Here is a 22,577-nt window from a genome sequence, read left to right as displayed (position 1 = left end):
TAAACCACACACGCTCCACTAACGACTTTGAGAATGCAAATATCACAATTGCTATCTAGCTAAAATCTACTTAGTGAAAGTGTTTCCTCACCATCATTTTCATGAATCGGAGAGAATCCTTATGACACTTAGATTTAATGGTGTATGTGTTCTTATCCAGGTGAATTGTCAAAATCATAGTCACAAGACAAGGATAATGACAAATCCAAACTCATATGGACTGAACTCAATCTTAATTTCTTGCCACCTGGCAGCTCAAGGGCCTGCCATTGCTTCCAAGTTGTTGTGCAACAAATTGAGAACTCTAAGAACTCATATGCAAAGCCAACTTTAACTGGAATGGGCACAGAATATGTCAACACGATAGGTTATAAACCTCAAGTCGTGTGCTAGTGAAGAACTTCAGGTTTATTCTTGATTAGTTCTTGAGACTTTCAAGACCTTTAAGACTCCCACTGTCCTCTTGACATATAAGACGCCCTTGTCAAACATCCAAGAGATAGTGCGGATTCTAATCAAGACAAACACTTCACACAATTGGCCTTAGTTGGTCTTTGTTTTATCCAAAACATCACAACTTACCAATTTCAAATGTACAAGAGTTTTAAACCTTCTTTAAGACATGTCACTCAAGTTACAATCTTAGAGTATAACTCTAAGAATTGTTTTTGGAACGAAGTATGAATCATCTTCTTGATTTAACCACTTCAACAATTCAAGTTCCTCTTCTTAGCTATAAGAAGGCTCTTAGAGGATGAATTGTGATAAGGTCTCTAAATCATTAAGATGATCACAAAACTGATACGAAAGTACTCTCTCTCATCTTTTCAGATTTGAGAAACTTTTATCCTTCTACCTAATTTGATTCTTCTTATTCGCTCTGCCATACATTGAAACTTTTCCAATGTCTCAGAATTACACTTTAGCCTGTAAGTATAACCATATTTACTAAGCTTTAGTAAATTATGACGAATAATCTTATCGATCTTTTGTGGTGGACTTAATCAGTGCACAAGAATGTGTACTCGATCCCTTAGTCCGTTACTTGACTCACACATCCATGTGAACAAGTAGTTAGTCTTAATTTTCTAATACTTGAAAGTTCTCATCCATCATGCTATACAACTTGCATGATTCCAAGTTCCGGTCCAATTGAAACTTGGGTGATGAGAATCTTTCCTTATTTGGTAAATTTAGACATTACCACAAATGAAAGAATCAATTTCATACTTCCACTCTTGCTATTAATGGAATCTTATAAGCAACAAAAATTTCCACAGATGCCATTGTAAGGATATTTTAAAATAAATAAAATCAAAAATTTTCCTTTTATTTTAAAAACTTTGCGGAAGAACTTGTCCTTACAATCCATATGAAAACTTGTTGTTATCTATTCCTAAGCAATATCTCATAACTCCTAATAAGTAGCTCAAGAATCCGATCTTCAAACTATGCGATAGAAATCCATCTACGCCATCAGATTCAGCATATTCTTTCTTTAAGTTTCTTCACTTTTCTTTGATTCTTAAAACATCACCATGTGACCCAGTCACATCATGTATCAGGAATCTCAAAATAGAAACTTAGCAGAGTTAGATAGTGGAATTTACCTGAAGTAGAGTCAAACTTATTGACTTTAACATCCTTAGGTAAATTTGGCAGCTTCGCAACCAATGCCCCTTCCTTTGGCAATATAAACATATGTAGCCTTTGATAATGGTACACGGGACTATCATAGACTTAGCTTTTCTCTTTACCATTTGGTCAACCGAGTTGACTATGGCCGATCCCTTTCCATTGGGAAGAGAATTCTTTCCTGGATTTCCTGTGTCACTATTGTCAATGTCCATCAAGTTTTAAGGAAGTTGATCTTAACAAATAGATAAGATCATTAAGGGTCTTGTCATAGTCTGTTTCATAGGTTTCCTAAAGGAACTCACTATGTGACTTAGAAAGTGATTGAACCACCAACTTTCTCAGGACTTTGACACCCAACTCTCCCGGCTTGTCAATATGTGACTACATCTCCAAGATGTGATCACACCTAGACCTTGCCTTGCCAATAGGGCTTGAGTAACCTTAAATTTTTCAAGAACTTGTAGGTTGGGGAGAATAATTGGAGGAGGCGAAAGAAGTATGATTTCCATGGGACATCATCTTCATTTAGGAAAGCTTGTTTCAAGAGATTTGGAAAGATCATATATGTCTAAACCAGACATCTTTTGGGAGATATTCAAGATAGTTGATTTTAAAGTCCTTAATATGACACCCAATATGAAATATTAAGGCTAGGACCCAACAAACTATTTTATAACTCAGAAGAGGGATGCCGTAATCCAAGCTATAAAATATTTGAAGGTAGGTGAATGACGATTCACCAATTTCCACCAAGATAAACGAAATGTATTATTAGGTTTTAATTGGTTTTGAAACTCCTAGATCTTTGAGATTCATTGAACTGTTCAAAGGCATGTTTCAATCTCGAGTGTGCCCTTCAGGTTTTGTGACTGGGATGCCGAGGATCACAAAACAAGGTGTGAAGTAACCATGCAAATTACTTGGTACCCTTAAGTGTTTACCCCTCAATTGATGTGCCGGTTAACCACACACGCTCCATCGATACTATGATAAACATTAAGTTACCCTTTACCTACCTTGTTAAATACGAGTTAATGTGCCGGTTAACCACACACGCTCCACTAACCGACTTAAACAAAGTGGAAAGTGTAATTTCATGGATTAGCACCTTATTCACATTTTCCTAAGTAACTAAGATTGGGTATTATTAAGAGTTTAGTTACTTAGTATTTATCATTAATACTTTTAATGAAGGGAGAATTATAGTCCTGTCAAACCCGTTCGGCTAACGACCCTCCACCAGTCAAGCAAGCGGTGGGTGAGAGTGGACACCCATTAAGTTGCCATTTTATAGGCAACAACCTTATACCCACCTTATAGACCGGCTTCGTGAATGAGGCGTACTAGCGGTAAGACTGACTTTACTCTTATACATATATATATTATTAACTTATAATATTATAAAGTATAAGGGTTGAATTTTAACTTTTAAAATTCTAAGGGCTAACTTGGAATTAAAGTATTCATAAGAGAAAACTTTACAAATTCCAAAACTTGAGGGCAAGTTTTGAAACTATTCAAAACTAATTAATTCCATAACTTATGTGTTTAAAGTAGTTTTAATCCAAAAACTCTTCAAGTTCCATAACTTGAGGACAAGTTATGGAAGACTTTAAACTAATAAAAGAATTAACTTTTCTTTATTTTATAACTTATGGAATTAATTAAGGTTACACCTTTTTTTATTTTATTTTATTTTATTAAATGAAGAGACTCTTGGTCCTCCATAACTTGAGGACAAGTTATGGAGTCATAAAACCATTTAATTAGAACTAGACTCTTCATTTTTGTAACCTTTGCCAATTTTTATGAGTTTTATGATTCTTAAATGTGACTTTTCATATAACTTGAGGACAAGTTACAATAACACATTTTAGAATCAATTCTTAGATTAATTTGGATTAAAACCAACTATCACATAATTTTATTCATTAATCTCAATTCACTCATAAAACAAGGTAACACAAAAAACTTTTGTTGATCCATAACTTATTCTTAAGTTATGGAATCCTTTAAAACATTAACACCAAATTTTGTAACTCCATAAAAACTTTGAATCAATTTTTTTTTTTAAAACCTTTTCATATCCATAACTTATGGACGTTTCAAAAAAAAAAAAATAAAACTCTTTAGATCAAACTTTTAAAACTAATAAAATAATCATATCATTTTATCTTTTATTAAATTTGACCTAATTCAACTCATAAAGCAAATTATTCAAATTTTACAAATAATTAGTTTTTCACAAGAACAAGTAATTATCTTAAAATTTGGCGAACTTCATGTTTTTTTTTTCTTTTTTTTTTCAACTTTGAAAATAAAATATTTGCATCAATATAACAGAAAACAACCCGTGGCTCTGATACCACTGTTGGCTTTTGAGCATTCTAACACTCCTATGGTGTACATGCAACCCTATAAACCTTGGATCTATGTTTTCTCTATTATACATGCAAATAAGAACTTTCCAAGGCTTTAATCCTAACTAGCATATTATGATGTTCTTAATCTACAAAGTACTAGTTAGAAGACATACATTTTATGTAGCTTGATGTCTTCAAGCTTTAAGAGCTTAGCCCCAATAGTGTGGAAGCCTCAAGTGGAATCACAAATCACCAAGACACCTTGGAAGACTTTAGAGAATATGAATACTTGGTTCTCTCTTAGTGAAATCGGCTAGCCCTCTTAGTGTATCACCACTAGTGCCAATTTCACCAACCAAAGACATCTTTATATAGTATGGAGGATTAGGGTTAAACCCTAATACCCATGACCTTTCATTTCCTAGGATCCATGGGTTAAACACTCCATAGACTATCCATGAAAGCTTAGCCCAACCTAAATGAACTTGGCCCATTCCATATATATAAGAGTCCATATTTAATTAGTTCCTTTTGATCACTTAATTAATTATAAATTAATTCTTGATCAATACTAATTAAATAATATGATTCCATATTAATATATTAGAACTTATAATATATTAATATTAATCATAAACATACTATTCTCAAAAGATTATCCATATAAATTGTGTCGGTGAAGTGCAACCCAAATGGACCATGCCGGGTCGGGTCAAGTACATACCAAATATAGTTATGGACTTAGACATTAATCCAACAAGTACTTCCCCACTAGGGTCTTGTATCGTCACCAACTGTCGCTCGCAGTCTATAATAACCCCAAATCGGCTCAACCAATCCATGCCCACTATGACACGCACGTCCTCCATAGCAATTGGGACCAGATCTATCAGGATCTCCACACTGAAAATCTCAAGTACACATCCTCGAATCACATCCGTAGCATACACCGCTCGCTCGTCAGCTATAGAAACTCGCAGAGGTCGACTCAACACCTCTCGTCGGATACTGATGTGGTGACTAAACGCTAAGGAAACAAATGAATGACTCGCACCCGAGTCAAATAACACCAAAGCAGGTACAAAATTCACAAGGAAAGTACCTACGGATAACATAATATAAGCACAACACCTCAAACTCAACATAAATAAATAAAAGAATACATACCAGCCACGACATCGGGCGCTGTGTGGACCTCCTCCGCTGTCAACTGGAAGGCTCTCCCGCGAGCCTTCGATGCCTCGGCCTTCACCGACCGAACCTCAGTAGCTCGCACGGCGGCAGGGGCAGATCCCTGCTGTGCTCCCTGTGCTGTCCCCCACAGTTGCGGACACTCGGCCTTCTAATGGCCCATCTGGTTGCAATGAAAGCAAACCATGAATCCCTTGGGGAAATCATTGGCTATATGCCCCACTTTGCCACATTTATAGCAAGCACCCGATCGACAAACCCTGTCATGTCCCTTGCCGCACTTCCCGCAAGTACGACCCTTCTGGCCTCCAGATCTCGAATCGGCGGGCTTTGCCCGCTTGGCTATCGGCTGAGACAGTGCCGGTCGCCGATCCATCCCCTGAGACTCGGCCTCCTCCCTGGCCTGAGTCTCCAACTCAATCTCCCTTTTCCGGGCATTTGCTTAGAGCTCAGAAAATGTCCGGTAAGTCGAGTTCGACACGAACTCCCGAATATCCCTCCTCAAAATGCCCAAATACCGGCTCATGTGTGCCTGCTTGGTAGACACCTACTCAGGGCAGAACATCGCCCTCTCATGAAACTTCCTGGTAACCACAGTAACCGAATCAGTACCCTGCTTGAGGGTCAAGAACTCCTGAGCCAACCGCTCCCTCTCCACTGGGGGAACATACTCGTCTCTGAACATGGTGTTGAACCTCTCCCAGGTCACCTCTAAAATCTCTGCAAGAGTGAAGCTCGCCGTCACGAACTTCAACCAGTCCTTTGCTCCCAAGCGAAGCTGGTTCAATGCGAACCGTACCCTCAGATGCTCTGGACATGAACACGTGTAGAAGCATCCCTCGATATCAGAAATCCATCTCATCGCAGCGATCAGTTCCTGCGTCCCATCAAACTCTAATGGCTTCGTGTTGCTGAACTCCCGAAACAACAACGAGTCACCTCCTTGAGGCATGGAAGCAGCCACAACTGTAGTAGCTGCAGCAGCCGAAGCCTCAGTCACTGCTGCGTACCGCTCATCAAAAATATCAATCAATGTGGTCTTGATAGACCCAAACATCTTCGGAATCTCGGCTCGAATCGCTACTTCCACCTCATCGTGGATCATCTGACGAAGCTCCTCGTCACTCACGCCGCTCGTCTCAGGTCTGTGGTGCGTCCCAACCATGATGTCTCTGTAATGCAACATAATAAAATTAGAGACTTTCTCGAGCATACACGCACTGTTAGCGTAACCCTACTTGTTCCGTAGTACCCTAAGGATTCTTATTTGGACTACACACTAATACGGTGTTTTCAGTAGTACGTGTAACGCCCGTAGATCCGGGCTAGTCAATTTAGAGATAATAGGGGTCGAAAACGACTTTTCGACAAAAGATTATTTAGAATAAATAATCTTAAAAAAGTTTTAGAATATTTCTCAAGGATTCCGTGCATATAAAGAACGCTGAAATCCGAGTTATAATGAAGAAGTTATGACCCGTCGAAGTTTCGCGACAAAACCGGCACGATACCGGGAATCATAAATAGTGAATTTAAGGTAGAGCGACTTTTAGCCTTAGCTATCTAAACAAAATTCATAGAATAAGTTAAACCGAGAACATACAAAAAAAAAAAGAACGCCCAAATCTAACTTCGTATGAGGAAGTTATGAGTTTTCTAAGATTTGGCTTAACAGTGCACAACCCGAAACTCGAATTTTAGATCGAGCGGTTTTTGGCCTACGCGACCTAAATGAGAATTGAATATCTCATTAATAGGAACTCAACGGTAAAAAGACAGATGAAAACAGAGTTTGTATGTAGAAGTTATGAATTTTACGCGGACATTTAACAGTATAATCTCCTCGTACTGTTAAATTTAAGATCGGTCGAGAATTAGCCGACGGAGTCAAAATGAAAGTTGTAGATATTATTTTTACCTACACGTGGATATAAATAACGTCAAAAATGGAGCTCGTATGTGAAAGTTACGGATTTTAGAAGTCGGAAGTGTGATGTGCGAAAATGGGTGATGTGGCTCAATCTTGGCCATTGCTTTCTCCCCAAGTCTTGCCACTAGATGGTGACATGTGGCACCAAGTTCAGCCATTTTGCACCCTATAAATAGAACCTCTCCCACCCTCATTTTCTTCACGCACTTTCCATTCTTTCTTCTCTTTACTCTCTCTCTAGAACCTCTCTCTAGCCCCGAAACTGTAACACTCGTGTTTCTAGCCTAGGCATTTATATTGAGTTGATAGTCTAGGTTAATCTTTGTAACTCATTTTGAAGAAATGAAAAGGAATTATGTGAATATTATGTGAATTATGTGTTTTATGCTTAATTATTAGGGCTTAATTAATTAAGATTAAAAATAAGCGTCAAAATTAAAGTGTGAGATAAGCCCGATATCTTTACATAAAGTTGTAGTGGTCGAAACAAGGATTTCGGGGATATAAAGAATACCAAAATCCGAGTTATAACGAAGAAGTTATGACCTGTCGAAGTTTCGCGACAAAACCGGCACGGTGCTGAATGTCGTAAAAAGTGAGTTTTTGATAAACTACTTTTTAGCCTGAGTAATCTAAACGAAAGTCGTAGTATTCGTTAAACCGAGAAGTTCGATAAAAAGAACGCCCAAATCTGACTTCGTATGAGGAAGTTATGATTTTTCGAAGTTTCAGCGTAGCAGTAGACAGCTAAAAACTCGAATTTTAGATCGAGCGATTTTTAGCCGACACAACCTAAACGAGAATTGAAGGTCTTGTCATTAGGAGCACAACGGTAAAAAGTTTGACGAAAACGGACGTCGGATGAAGAAGTTATGAATTTTTAACGGATTTCGTGTCCCGGTCTGTTAAAAATAATAATATAAAATTTAAAGTCAAAATTAGCCGACAAAGTCTAAACGGAAGTTGTAGATCGTAATTTTAGCTACGCGTGCATATAAAGAATGTCAAAAACGGAGCTCGTATGCGAAAGTTATGGATTTTAGAAGTTTTGGCACGAAAACCGAGAAATTTCGCATAGTCACAATTGCCACGTCACCCTCGCTTAGAAAGTGACACGTGTCTTGCTGAGTCACCTGGCTGCTGAGTCATTAGGCTGCTGAGTCACCGAGGCTGCTGAGTCATGCGAGCCACATGTCCTCTTCTGATTCGACCGAGGAGGAGGCCCAATCTGAAGCAGCCAGCTCCCCAGCCGAAGCTTCGCCCAGCTGCCGCGTGTGTCCGAGCCTCGCATAGCCTAGCTCCGAGCCTCGCAGGTGCGCCAGCAAGCCGCGGTCCACTTAGAAGCCGACAGCGAGCCCTCGCATGTGCGAGCCATGCGAGCCATGTGCGAGACCCCCCCTGCGAAGCCTCTTAGCCGTCGGATCAGTAGACTTCTCAGCCGTTGGATCAAACTTCGGACCCTATAAATAGAAGGGTACCTGCGAGGGTTTCCGGTTACTTTTGGAATTTTGCCACTTTTAGCCCCTTTCTCCATATTTTCTTCATCTTAACATCCCGCAAAGCCCCGGTATCGACTGTAAAGCCTGGAATACTCCACGAAGTGCCCGAGAAGCCCGGAAAATTTATCTTTTCGGTTTCGAAGCCCGACCTTTCGCAGAGCCCGATTTCTTAATAAAACTTCCGGTTTTATTAAAAATGATCGTTTTAGGAAACGAATTGCTGCCCGATTATCATCAAATCAAGTGAGTGTATATTCACTTTCAATTTACACATAGATATGAAGTATTTACCTTAAAAATACATGTTACGTGTAAATATGTTAATTGTTTATTTGAGGTGACTGTTGTGTTGATATTCTATACAAGTTTTAAACTGTATATATATTTTTATCTACAAATATGTTGGGTAGAACATGGGTAGTTAGTTGGTGTGTGATAAAATAAAGTGATGAGAGGTATCGATGTTTAAGATGATCTAGTCATCTAACAGAGTATAGACAACGGCCACAGACTATTTTAGATAGTCTAGTGGAACGTTAGTAGACTCATAATCGGTACATATGTTTGAACTATATGTTCATAAAGTGTTCTTGAACTATATGTTCCTTAGGTGTTTTTGAACTATGTGTTCATCCGTTAATTCTTCTTTTTGACACTATTACGTGTCGGGGTACGGGAGCGTACGGGAGTACTTTATTAGTATTTTCCCTATGCTTTTATTTTGAAGAGATTTGGAGTCTTCGTTTCTTTTGTGAAGTGATCGGACGAGCTTCATGAGTCAGTGTTTTCCTTTCCAATGCCGGATAGGGGTGAGTCTGGGGGTTCAGACCACAGCCTAGGCATTAGTTAGTGTTTTCATTTCCGATGCCGGATAGGGGTGAGTCTGGGGGTTATATACCTCACGATATTCAGACCACAACCTAGGCATTAGTTAGTGTTTCCATTGCCGGATAGGGTGCGTCTGGGGGTTATATACCTCACGATATTCAGACCACAGGCTAGGCAAAGTTCGATGCTGGATAGGGTGCGTCTGGGGGTTATATACCTCACGATATTCAGACCACAGCCTAGGCATTGATAACTACACCCTGACTTAATTGTCTTGTGGTTCTTTATTTTACGAACAAAGGTTCGTAGTTAAACTTAGTCCATTCATTCAATATCTTTATCGATCCTTGTTTACTGCTAGAGGATTTCTGAAGCAGTTTAGTTAGTTAGTTGTTCATATCGATTCTTTAGGTTAGATCTAGTAAGATCACTGTATAAAGTTAGTATGTGGGGATCGATGTTGTTAGTTCCTGTTGAGTAAATCTTGGTGACGATGTGACGTCGTGCCGATTAGATAAATCTTGGCGACAATGTGACTTCGTGCCTATTTGACATAAATTGTTGAAGGAAAACAATGTTGTCACCCCGGTGTTTGTTTTATTTGACATAAATTGCTGAGAAAGCAATGCTGTCACCCTTTGACATAAATTGTTGAGGAAAGCAATGTTGTCACCCCTAATGAAAATCCTTAGGCTAGGTTCCTTGTGATAGTTGTTTTAGGGACGTAACGTGAGGATAACGGGAATGGGTAATTGGGGTAATTTGGTTGACTGATTGATGTTTAAACATAATAAATTTATGTATTGTGGGTTGAAAACCCTATATGCTCACCAGGCTTCCAAGCCTGACCCACTCAGCTTTTTATGATTACAGGTAGTGGACCCCGAGCATAGTCGGATGATGATGATGAGTGATTTTGGATTATATGCCATTAGTTATAAATAACTGTTGTAAGGCTTATAATGTCTTGTTTATGCTTTTGATCTGTATCGGAACATGACATCCCGAGGTTTTGTTATGAAATAAAAATATATATTTCTTAAAGCAAGGTTTTGATAAATTTTTATCATGTTTGACTTTGGGAACAAATTCCGCAACACTTTTAATGAAATACTCTGATTTTATTTTAAAAAGCATAAACGAAATCGGTCTTTTCTGGCCGTGAAATTGGGGATGTCACAGTTGGTATCAGAGCATTAGTTTAAGCGAACTAAGAAATTGTAGAATTTCTAGACTTAAACTTAGAATGCTAAGTGATGATTGTGAGATGAGTGTCTACCATATTTTAGACACGAGCACTAGTTTATTTTAGGGAAGATGCCTAAAATGCCCTTATGTGCTAAATGCTATGTGTTTGCCATGTATGCCATTATTTGTACGGATCTATGGTCTGTTGCCGACCGGATCTGGAAACCTTATGTGTGTAGGATTCTAAACGTATGACTACGGTATTGGAACTAACATATAAACGTTTCGAAGACTTAACATCTAACAAAAATGAGGATCTAAATTCACCTACGATTGGTGTATAGATCGAAATGCCGAGTACTCAAAGTGGGTTCGAAAGTGATAATCCACAGCCTGAGCCAATCACGATGACTAGAGTGCAGGCAATGGTACGTACGAGGTTAGGTGAACAAATGAAAGAAGTCCTAGTAGAGTCTAGGAAAATTTTATGATTAATTGGACACATTTTCATGTGTTAAATTGTTTTGTGATTTTAGGACTTGGGGACTGCGAGACAGTACTTGGGACGAGTATGAGTAGGTGTGAATAGTAGTAGAGATCTATACTACTGGAAGCACAGGACTCACACTTGGATCAGGGAAAGTCACAAGGTTACCAAGAAGCTATTATTTGATTCCGTCTTGTTCTAATCTGTTGTTACCATCGTTTCGGTAATGACTAAGAAGATGATTGTTATTCCGACCCTAGTGGTCATATCGAATTGAGTCCGACTACGATGAGTTGGTTATGTGGTTCAGAGAACCAAGTTCGATGTAGCAGTTGAATTAAGCCGAATTGAAGTAAAGGCTGATCAAAGCGATCAATAGAAGTATCACGTTCGTTGTTAAAGAAGTTGGGTTAAGTTGTATTCTGACCCAAAGGAATGAAGTGATAGCGTATGCACTGAGGCAACGACGCTGGCTAGAGTTACTCAAGGACTACGACTGTGAGATACTTTACCACCCTTGTAAAGCAAATGTTGTTGCTGATACTCTCAGTCGGAAGGTAAACCTTGAAAAGAAAAGGCCAAGAGCGTTGAGAATTGAAGTTGTCTCGACAATTGTGGAAAGTATAAAGAAAGCTCAAGAGGAAGCTTTGGAGAAAAATGACCGAAAGGAAGAATGTTTGGGCAAAACGTTAGTGTTCGGTACAAACAACCAAGGGTTGAAGGTATTCCAAGATAGGATTTGGGTACCTAAGACGGGAGGAGTAAGAGATCTTCTGATGGAAGAAGCTCACAAGACCATGTACTCGATTCATCGCGGCAGTACAAAAATGTATAGGGATCCAAAAACCTATTACTAGTGGCCCACGATGAAGCTCGATGTTGCTAGGTATGTGGCCGAGTGTGTAACTTGTGCTAGGGTTAAGGCACAACATCAGAAACCATATGGGAGTTTAGAACCTTTACCCGTACCCATGGGTAAATAGGAAGACGTCACCATGGATTTTGTGACTAAACTGCCCAGAACAAGGAACGGTCACGACATGATTTGGGTAGTCGTTGATCGCTTCACTAAGAGTGCGCATTTCATAGCGGCCAAAGAGAAATGGTCTATGGATAAACTTGTGAATTCTTACGTGAAGGAAATTGTGAGGCTTCACGGTGTTCCGCTAATGATTGTGTCTGATCGTGATAGCCGTTTTACCTCAAGGTTTTGGAGGAGTCTACAAGAGGAATTGGGTACCAAGTTGTGTTTGAATACAGCTTACCATCCGCAAACCGATGGTCAGAGCGAATGGACGATTCAAACGTTGGAGGATATGCTGAGAGCATGTACCCTAGAATTTCAAGGTAACTGGGATGAACACTTACCTTTAGTAGAATTCACCTATAATAATAGTTTCCACTCAAGTGTCACAGTACGGGCCCAATACTACCTTCCACACCGCATCAACATTCATTCCAAGTCCTCCTCCTAGGATCCCAGACCACAAGTACTCTACATCTCACTAAGCATAGGCTACCCTTTGGTAGACTTCTCATAAGCTCCTCACTGCTACCTACTCACTCTCGAAGCATCTCATAGCAACAGTAAATCCCTAGGCTAAGGCATCACAAACCAGGCCACTCTAGCATGCATAACATATCATATCATATCTCATAACACATAATGTAAGGGTATTTTGGGAAATCACCGTTCGGGCGCTGACTGATCGTACACACTGCTCCGTTCTGCCTTTCTCAAAATCTTTTACTCTCTTAGAAAAATTGTTTATTTTATGAAAAACTTTCTCAAATCCCCAGTTTGAGTTCAGATACATTCAAAAATGCACTCGAATCCCTCAAACCAAGGCTCTGATACCAACTTGTAACAACGTAAATTTTCAAAACAATTTTTCATTTTTGAAACATATTTTCAATCATCAAAACAACATCAAACAAACTGTATCCAACGTCATCATAACAACAAATCCCAGAATATCAAAAGATATCAAATACATAAATCCTCTCAGTGTGTATGGATCATGTCGGCGCTTTCCCACGGTCCTCTCTAGTACCTGAAACACACAACACAACAACTGTAAGCATAAATGCTTAGTGAGTTCCCCAAAATACCACATACAACACATATGCCTTTCCAGGCCATAACTATGTGGGACCTTCCAGTCCAAGTGTCTCAGGGGACTTCTGTCCCGAATCCTAGTAGACCTTCCGGTCCGTAACCTCCTGACCTTCCGGTCCATGTCCTCTTGACATTTAGGTCCATATAACACATAGCATACATAACACATACATATCACATATCCGCATATAACACATACATCTCATAGCATATAAGACCTTCCGGTCACACATAGGTACCCTTCCAGGTACAATATAGTGAGAAGACTCACCTCGGGTATCTCGGATAATTTCTCACACGAGAACACTGATCTAGCCCTCGCCTAATCACATAAACAATACTGATAAATAATGGCTCTCAAAGGCTAGATTAAATCCATTCCTACAATCCCACAGAAGGGTAAAAGACCTTTTTACCCCTCCCTGACTCAAAAGTCCAAATTTTGACCAAAACCCTAAAAGTCAACGAAAGTCAACCCTCCGGGTTACGCTGCGCATACCAAATCTGTACGCTGGGCATACCCGACGACTTCACAAAATCGGGGAACGCGACCCCTAACGCTGCGCGTACTGGGATTACGCCCCGCGTAACTCTCAGTTTCAGACTCCTTTTGATTTTGGGTCTTAAACGGTTAAGACACACGTCTAACTTTCAGATTTGACTATCCCTAAGCCTCTTAATCCATAAAGTCGGTGACTTTAAGCCTTTGAATGGCTGTAAAAGTCACCAACACCCATATCATTCCATTTATAACACTTAAAAGCCCATAACTCAAGCATGACTCCATAATAACGACCAAGTTGGGATTTTTATGGATCTACAACACATATAACACTGAAATGGGATAGATCTAGGTCCATGGAGTCCCTTATGCTCATAAAGTCTCCACCTTTGGGACTTTAACCCTAAAAATAGACCATGCAACACCAAACCAAAATAAAAAGGAAAGTTCTGAGCTCTTTACCTCTAAGTGAAGCTTCTCCTTCTAAAGAATTCAGATCCAAGCTTGAACTTCAATCCCTAGCATCTCATAGGATGTCTTCCCATGATGTTTAAATCCCTATATCATAAATCAAAAGGATCAGCATTCGAAGTTTGTAGAAAAAGTTGATGAAGGTTTCTTTTTGGGATATTTGAATGAGTCTAAAGCCATTTGAGTGTTCAACATAAATTCCTAGGCCACTAAAGAATCAATCCATGTCATGTTTGATGATGACACTTGTGCAAATGATCCGACTGATAATCCAACATCTATTCTAGAAGAGCTCACTCACTTTCCATCCGTAGACTATAAGCTCATTGATCCAGTTATTTCATTTGACATTGATCTCCATCCTTCATCATCTAACCCCTCTAAATATGTTTTCCCCAATTAAAGAATATATTGTTGAAGAAATAAGTGACTATGTTCCTCTTGTTATAGGTGAAGATGAAGAACTTCCTAGAGAGTCAAGTGGAGTTTCTTCATCGGTGATTAATCTACGTATTATTCTTGGTCACACTGGTAACCAAATCATTGGAAATATCTCAGAAGGCGTTCGCACTCAAAGACAAGTGACACAAAAATTTTGCTTGTTTGTCAACTTTGTCTCACTAATTTAGCCCAAGAAGGTCAATGAAGCTCTCAAAGATGTGGAATGGATTAAGGTGATGCAAAATGAATTAAATGCATTTGAACGACATGGATTATGGACTCTTGTTCCTCATCCTGAGAAAAAAACAATCATCGACACACGTTGGATGTTTCGCAAAAAGGTGGATAAAGATGGTATTGTTACAAGAAATAAGGCACATTAAGTGGCTCAAGGGTTTACTCAATTAGAAATATCTCAGAAGGCGTTCGCACTCAAAAACAAGTGACACAAAACTTTTGCTTATTTGTCAACTTTGTCTCACTAATTGAGCCCAAGAAGGTCAATGAAGCTCTCAAGGATGTAGATTGGATTAAGGCGATGCAAGATGAATTAAATGCGTTTGAATGACATAGAGTATGGACTCTTGTTCCTCGTCCTGAGAAAAAACAATATGTTGGACTAGGTATCTAAGCCCATAACTATAATTGGTATGTACTTGACCCGATAGTAGCATGGTCCATTTCGGGTTGCCTTCACCAAAACAATTTGATTGATGGATATACGAGTAAGAGGTTATTTATGATTTATTAATATATTATAAGTATAATATATTGATTGAGAAATTATATTATTTAATAAGTATTGATCAAGAATTAATTAAGAATTAATTTAGTGATCAAAAGAGACTAATTAAATTGATACATATGATTAGTTAGGCTAATGATCCATGGTTTGGTTTGTGATTGGGCTTATGGGTTAATCCATGAAGTGTTTATCCAAATCAAATGGATGGATCATGGGCTAATGTGTATGGATTAGGGTTACACATGACCCTTGATATTCTGCACACACACACACACATATACATATATATATATATATATATATATATATATATATATATATATATATTGTGCTAAGCCCTAAAATTGGCGACTACTTGCATTGGTTTTAGAGTCTCCTTAGCCTCTCTCATATCTATCTAACTGTTACTTGGTATTTGTGACTTCTTTGAGGTACAACACTTGGGTGCTAAGTTCTCACGAGGTCAAAGTCTTACTAGCAACATCAAGAGGTAACTCTACAACCTGTTTTATGATTCATATGCTAAATTTTTGTATGCTAGTTTAGGCTTAATGCTTTGGAACCAATGTTACATGTATAATTAGAGAAAACTTAGATCTAAATCATTAGGCTTGTATGTGCACCATACGAATGTTAGAGTACATAAATCCCAACATTGGTATCAGAGTCTATGATGTTTTCTGTTGTATTGATTCAACTGTGTAATTTTCAAAGCTGAAAAAACTGCAAAACTGGATTTTTCCAGGCCAATTCGGCGAGTCCATATATGGACTCGACAATGATGAACTCATCGAGTTCATAAGTGCACTCGATGAGTTAGTATATCTATGAGTAGAATTTTCGAGTTTTTGGCATGTTTTGGATTAGGAACATTACCACAAACTGTTTTGGTTCATAAATTCGGTTTTAATGATATGGTAATGTTAATCCCCATCCAATAACATGATGTTTATTAAATTCTAAGATAACTACTTGGTTTTTATGTAATACTAGTTATTTGTATAATTTGAAGTTATCATGTAATATGAATCAAATTAGGTCAAATTGGTAAATAATCATCATATGATCATTGGATTAGTTAATTTGATCTAGAAGTGTTTCTTGAAGAGTTCCATAACTTGTCCTCAAGTTATGGAATGTGAAAAGTCACATCATTCATGAAACATCAACTTTCATAAGTTATGAAATACCAAAGGTCATGTAAAGATCAAAGATTGTCCTCAAGTTATGGAATTGGAAAGGTCTCATTTATGCAACTTTAAAATCCATAAGTTATCAATTTCAAAAGGTTTTGACAAGTTACATTAATGAAACATTAATTCCAAACCTAGAATTTTAAAAGTTTAAAATTCAACCCTTATACTATTATAATATTAAAGATTAATACTTATATATATGTATAACACAAGTCGGTCCACTACAAGAAAAAGACCCTTTTATGACGCGCAAACCACGACACTCATTGATTTATGTTACGCAAAAGAGAGTGACATTAAAAAAATGTCATCTCTTCAAAAAAATTAAGGATTTACGTCACGCACTATTGTGCGCCCTTAAATTAGTGTCTCAAGAAAAGAAATTAAAAACACGGAGGGCGCTTTATTTGAATGGCACGTCCTCTATACCTGTCGCTTTATAATTTTAATGAAAACGCGCGTTTAGTAGAGGGGGAAAGAAATCCCCAAAATTTTGAAAATCCGTCTTCTACCTTCTTTCTATCTTTCATCTTCTCCCCTCTCCCTCCTTCTCTCTCCTCTCCGATCCGCTTCTCTGCCACTCCTGACCTCCTTATCGGTCTCATCAAACATCTTGTTCCCCTCCTTAATACCTTGCGGGAATCTAAAAACTAGAAAACCCCATCCTCACAAAGTCTAAGAAACTAGGGTTTTTTTCATCCCTCAAAGAACGACCCACATCCTCCATAGATTCATTTCTCACAAGAAATCGAACACTTTACATTCATAGGGACACAATTGCAAGGATCCTCACTCAAATTTCTTGAGAATACCTTCTCATATATAACACGATCATCTTCACGAAAATGGCTGCCTCCATTGCTTCAGTCGACTCAAGCTACGATCGACAATCGGAGCTCAAAGCATTCGACCAAAAAAAAAACCGACGTCAAAGGCCTCGTCGATGCCGGAATCCGGAAAATCCCTCCCATCTTCTTCCACCCACGGGACACCACTCCCAAAATATCCACCACTATTTTCAAGATTCCGGTCATAGACCTTCAATTGACCCATAGAGCATCGATGGTGGGGATGATTCTTGAAGCCTCCGCAAACCTAGGTATTTTTCAGGTGGTGAATCATGGGATTCCTGTGAGTGTTATGGATGAGGCGGTTCAAAGAGTTCGTAGATTTCACGAACAAGATGACGAGGTGAAGAAAGGGTTTTACACGAGGGATCTTTCGAGTACATTAGCGTATAACAACAATTACGATATGTATAGTTCCCTCGCCTTGAACTGGAGAGACACCTTCTTTTCATTTAGGGCTCCGTCACCTCCACTGCCTGAGGAATCACCGGAGATTTGCAGAGACATTTAAATCGAGTACTCAAATCAATTCATGAAATTCTGAGGCATACTTTTCAGATTATTCTCAGAGGCATTGGGGTTGAACGTGAATCACCTTGGAAATCTCGATTGTGGCAAGGGGCTTTTATTCTCTGGCCATTATTACCCTGCTTGTCTACAACCAGAGCTAACCATGGGCACAAGCAATCATACAGACGGTGGATTCCTAGTTGTGCTTTTACAAGAACAAATCAAAGGTCTGCAAATCCGCCATCAAAATCCAAAGTGTAAGTAAAATCTTGAATCTTTGTTGTTAAATTCAAAATTTCAATTCCATCTTTTTTTCTAACTTTTTATACTTTTTGGGTTTTTCTTTGAAGTAAAATCTTGAATTCGTGTTAGAAATTGAGGGAATCAGGTCAAAATCTCGAGGACATTCAAATTTACTGTCTGATTGTTAATCTACTCCATCCTGGAAGTCATTTCTTATAGATTGTTGTCTCACTTCATGCAACCAGGTCAAAATATGTTCTTGAGTACAGCAAGGAAATAAATTCCCTTTTAGGAAACAGGAAGTCTAGCCCTAGCTCGTTAATTGAAGATCCAAAGACAGTATTAAAGGTATTTGTTTTCGTGAATTGTTTCTTTTTATCATATTGTTAATCTTTATGTTTTCTTTATAAAATCTTCACAATAGATTGATGAGGAGCCAAGCTCTCTGAAAGCTGCATTGGAGCTCCTTGAAATATTCTATGCCGACAAACAATCTCAGTCTTGGATCCCCGAACAACTTGTTGATTGGTTAACTGTAAGTATACTTGTCTAAAGTCTAAACTTTTATGTGAATTTAATCGTCTTTTTATTTATTATGAATAATACAATAATACTTCTCTGATTCTCTCAAAGGTCGATTGATGACGAACAGGAATCGAATGCCACTGTTCACATCTGGGAAGTAAAGTATGTGATTTTGAGTATTCGATTTGGGTTGATGACTGAAAAACAAAGAATTCGCTTTTGGTGGTCTTATGTGTTCGATTTTGGGTTATTCAATGTCAATGGTTTGTAAATGCGAAGGTTATGGCTGGTTGAATGAAAAGAGAAGGACTGTGGTCGATGGTCAAATGGTTATTGGTAATTAACAATCGACACTTGATGATCTAATTTGATTCTTTACATCTAGCATAAACGATTTTGGTGTCTCACTGTTTTAATGTCGAAGGGTTGATATAGAAGGATTCGTTGGCAACGGGATGGAATGAGACGTCGACTTGATGTCGAGTAGCGAAGGAAAGGACTCGAGATTCCTTAGCTTTGATATTGATGAACGGAGGCTTGGTATTGAATAGCGGAGGGTTGGAGATGTTTTGATTTTGACTTTGATTTGGTCAAATCTTCCCATTCGTGTTCAGTGTAACGAAGTGAAGAAGAAAAGGAATAGTTTGGAATTACACCCTTGCTGTACATTGGGTTCCATTTGTTCACTTTCTAAATTATCTATGAAGACTCAAAGATATACACTTCATTGACATTGGCTCCAAACTTCAACAGCAACAGGAAGGTTATCCGTGGAAGATCCCAATCTTCAGGTTAATATCTTCTCTTTTTCTTATTTTCATCCTTTTTCTTTTTTGGTTTTCTTATAAATATTTCTTCTAGTGGGTCAAGCATATGGTTGAATTCAAGATAGATAGCAATGAAAAAGAAGGTGATGATTCAGACAAGGAACTCTACAAAGTAAATGTTGGATTTTGAGCAATCTAACACTTCCTAAGTGTGCATGCAACCCTAATAAACCTTGGATCTATGTTTGTCTAAATACATGCAAAATAATAATTTTCCAAGGTTCATAACCTATCTAACATGGCATGGGATACTTTTAAACATAAAAGAATTAGATGAGATTACATACCTTTTGATGATGAGTTCAATTCCTAAGGAGTTTGAGGGCCAAGCACCAATAGTGTGAATGCCTCAAATGGAATCACAAATCACCACAAACTCTTGGAAAACTTTGAGAGAGTGTTTACACACATAGAAATCGGTCACACACAAAAACACATACTCTAGTAACACTAGTCACACTTTTTTGGGTGCCATTTCATGCTCCATAAGCATGCTTATATAGTGTACATGATTAGGGTGAAACCCTAACAACCCATGTCTTTTCCTTTCCAAGGATCCATGGGTTAAAAGCTCCATGGATCATCCATGAGCTTCCATATAAGCCTAGCCCATTAACAAATGAGTGTTAGCCCACACTATATAAAACCAATAGCCCATAATCTAATTAGTCTTCCTTTTAATCTCTAAATTAATTCATAATTAATTTAAGACTAATACTAATTAAATAACATAACTTCATATTAATATATTATAACTTATAATATATTAATAAACATATGTGTATAACTCTCATAAAATTATCCATAAATAGTTTGGATGAGATGCAACCCAAATGGACCATGCCGGTCGGGTCAAGTATATACCAAATAAGTTATGGACTTAGACACCTTATCCAACAGACTCCCACTTGGATAAGTCTAATAACTGTATTTGCCTATATAACTTCAGGAACCAACCAACAATCGTAGCTCTCGAAAACTCCATTGAACTATGAAGAAAACTCTGTTGAACTATGAAGCGCCATTTTAGATAAGTGATCATATAATCCTCTGTTCTCATGATATCAGCCGGACAAATACATGGAACAACGTCGTACTTATTGTCCAGCAGTTTGTTTCCCGATTTTCGATTTGTTTGACAAAGAACTTAATCGAACACATCAATTTAGTTCTGACCGGCCGGTTCATAGGTCACAACAAAATCATCGAGGGGCCCAGATATCGCTTCTATTTCTAGAAGGAACAGATAAACTTCGACTCATATGCTTGTTCTACTACTTGTTGAATTGTACACAAAGGCACGTTTTATAACATCAAGTTACTGATGTGTTTACGTGCAATCAATGCACAACCAACTCATAGGTAACAACTCATATCTCTAGGTTTGAAGATTTATATGATATTACCGTCTCACGATCACTCGAGATAAATTCCATGAAGTGATACAAGTGAGCGTGGGTTTATTCCAATACTCATAACTTATGAGCACTCATGAATGTTGTAGCAACCATTGCTATGACTAAACCCATTTAGCCATCTACAAACTCGATTCATGACAGTCTTGATTCATACCTACTTCCAACATATGAACGACTGTGGAGTGTTTAAATAACTTAGTCATTCGGAAAGAATAACCTAGCTATTTTGGAAGTCAAAACATGCAAAGTGAAACACAATAATAATTGAATCCAATATGGTCTCAGAACCCTTTTGAATATAAATAGAACCACCTTTTATTTATCACCATATTGATTACACATTATTCATTGTATAATGTTTCAAACAATCAACTTAAGACTTGAATAAAAACAACTGTCGTCCCATGCTCCTAGCATGTACACTTTGTTTTTCTAAACAATAGTTATGCCATACTCCAAGTATGCACACTATGTTTGTCTATGATCCTTACATTGTGATGTAGATCAATTGAACATGATTCCAATGATACTCATTTCACAATCCCAAATCCTTATTGTAAATGTGAGAATCCCCGATTCCTATCATTTACCAAAAAATCTGTTAGATTTTAAACTTTTATGCAATGTTCCTCTTGTAATGATTATGCACAAAGTCACCAAAACCTTGTCACCAGTCATTACAGAGTATTCCAAAGAAGGTCAACTTCTATGGAACGGAAGTCTCATATTCAAAGTACATTGCTTTGAACATCCTTCTTTGCATTAAGGTTTTCTAATCTTACATAGATTGAATAACTTCCACCTATGGAGACATTTCCATAGTCCCATTTTGACTATCACTTCCGAACAAGAGTTACTTCTTTTTAGAATATGTCAATATGGTCCTTTCCGACAACTTTCATCATACTTCCAACTTTCCCTGAGCAACCAATCTTTGGCGAACCTCAGATTGTCCTCGACAATTGCTTAATCACTTTAGTCATATCCAGTTCTAGACTTTTCCCTTCTAAATGCCTTAAGCATTTGGAAAATTTAGAAAAGATGAATATTATAGCACATGCAATCGATCCTATATCCGAAGCATATGGGACACGATTCATGATGTTTGACATAAAGACATGATACTAGACAAGTCTTTTGCTACAATATTTTTTATTTTCCATGTTTTCAAAATTTAACTATGAAGAGGGATGCCGTAATCATAATCGAATTTTGAAAACGCAATATATATAGAATTTCTTCAAGTTTGAACCATTCCGACATAAAATTCATATATATATATATATATATATATATATATATATATATATATATATATATTCTTGACTAAAGATGATTAAAATCTCAATCTAAGCTTTAGAATTGAAATGAAGTATAATTTCCTCTCCCTTAATTATAGCAAAACAACTTTTTCAACCCCTGAAACTTCACGAATTGAAACTTTGTTTTCTATAATTAACATTGCTAACTTGCAACACTAAACGTAATAATCATGCTCCCACTAACATGATGATTATCAACATAACACTTATGCTCCCACTAGCTCTGACATATTTCCAGAAATCTGCTGGACTTCTGAAATTTAGATTCATACACCCTTTCTTAGAT

This window comes from Lactuca sativa, chromosome 9 (genome assembly GCF_002870075.4).
Source record: "Lactuca sativa cultivar Salinas chromosome 9, Lsat_Salinas_v11, whole genome shotgun sequence".
NCBI lineage: Eukaryota > Viridiplantae > Streptophyta > Magnoliopsida > Asterales > Asteraceae > Lactuca > Lactuca sativa.
Note: the sequence above shows the minus strand (reverse complement) of the source record.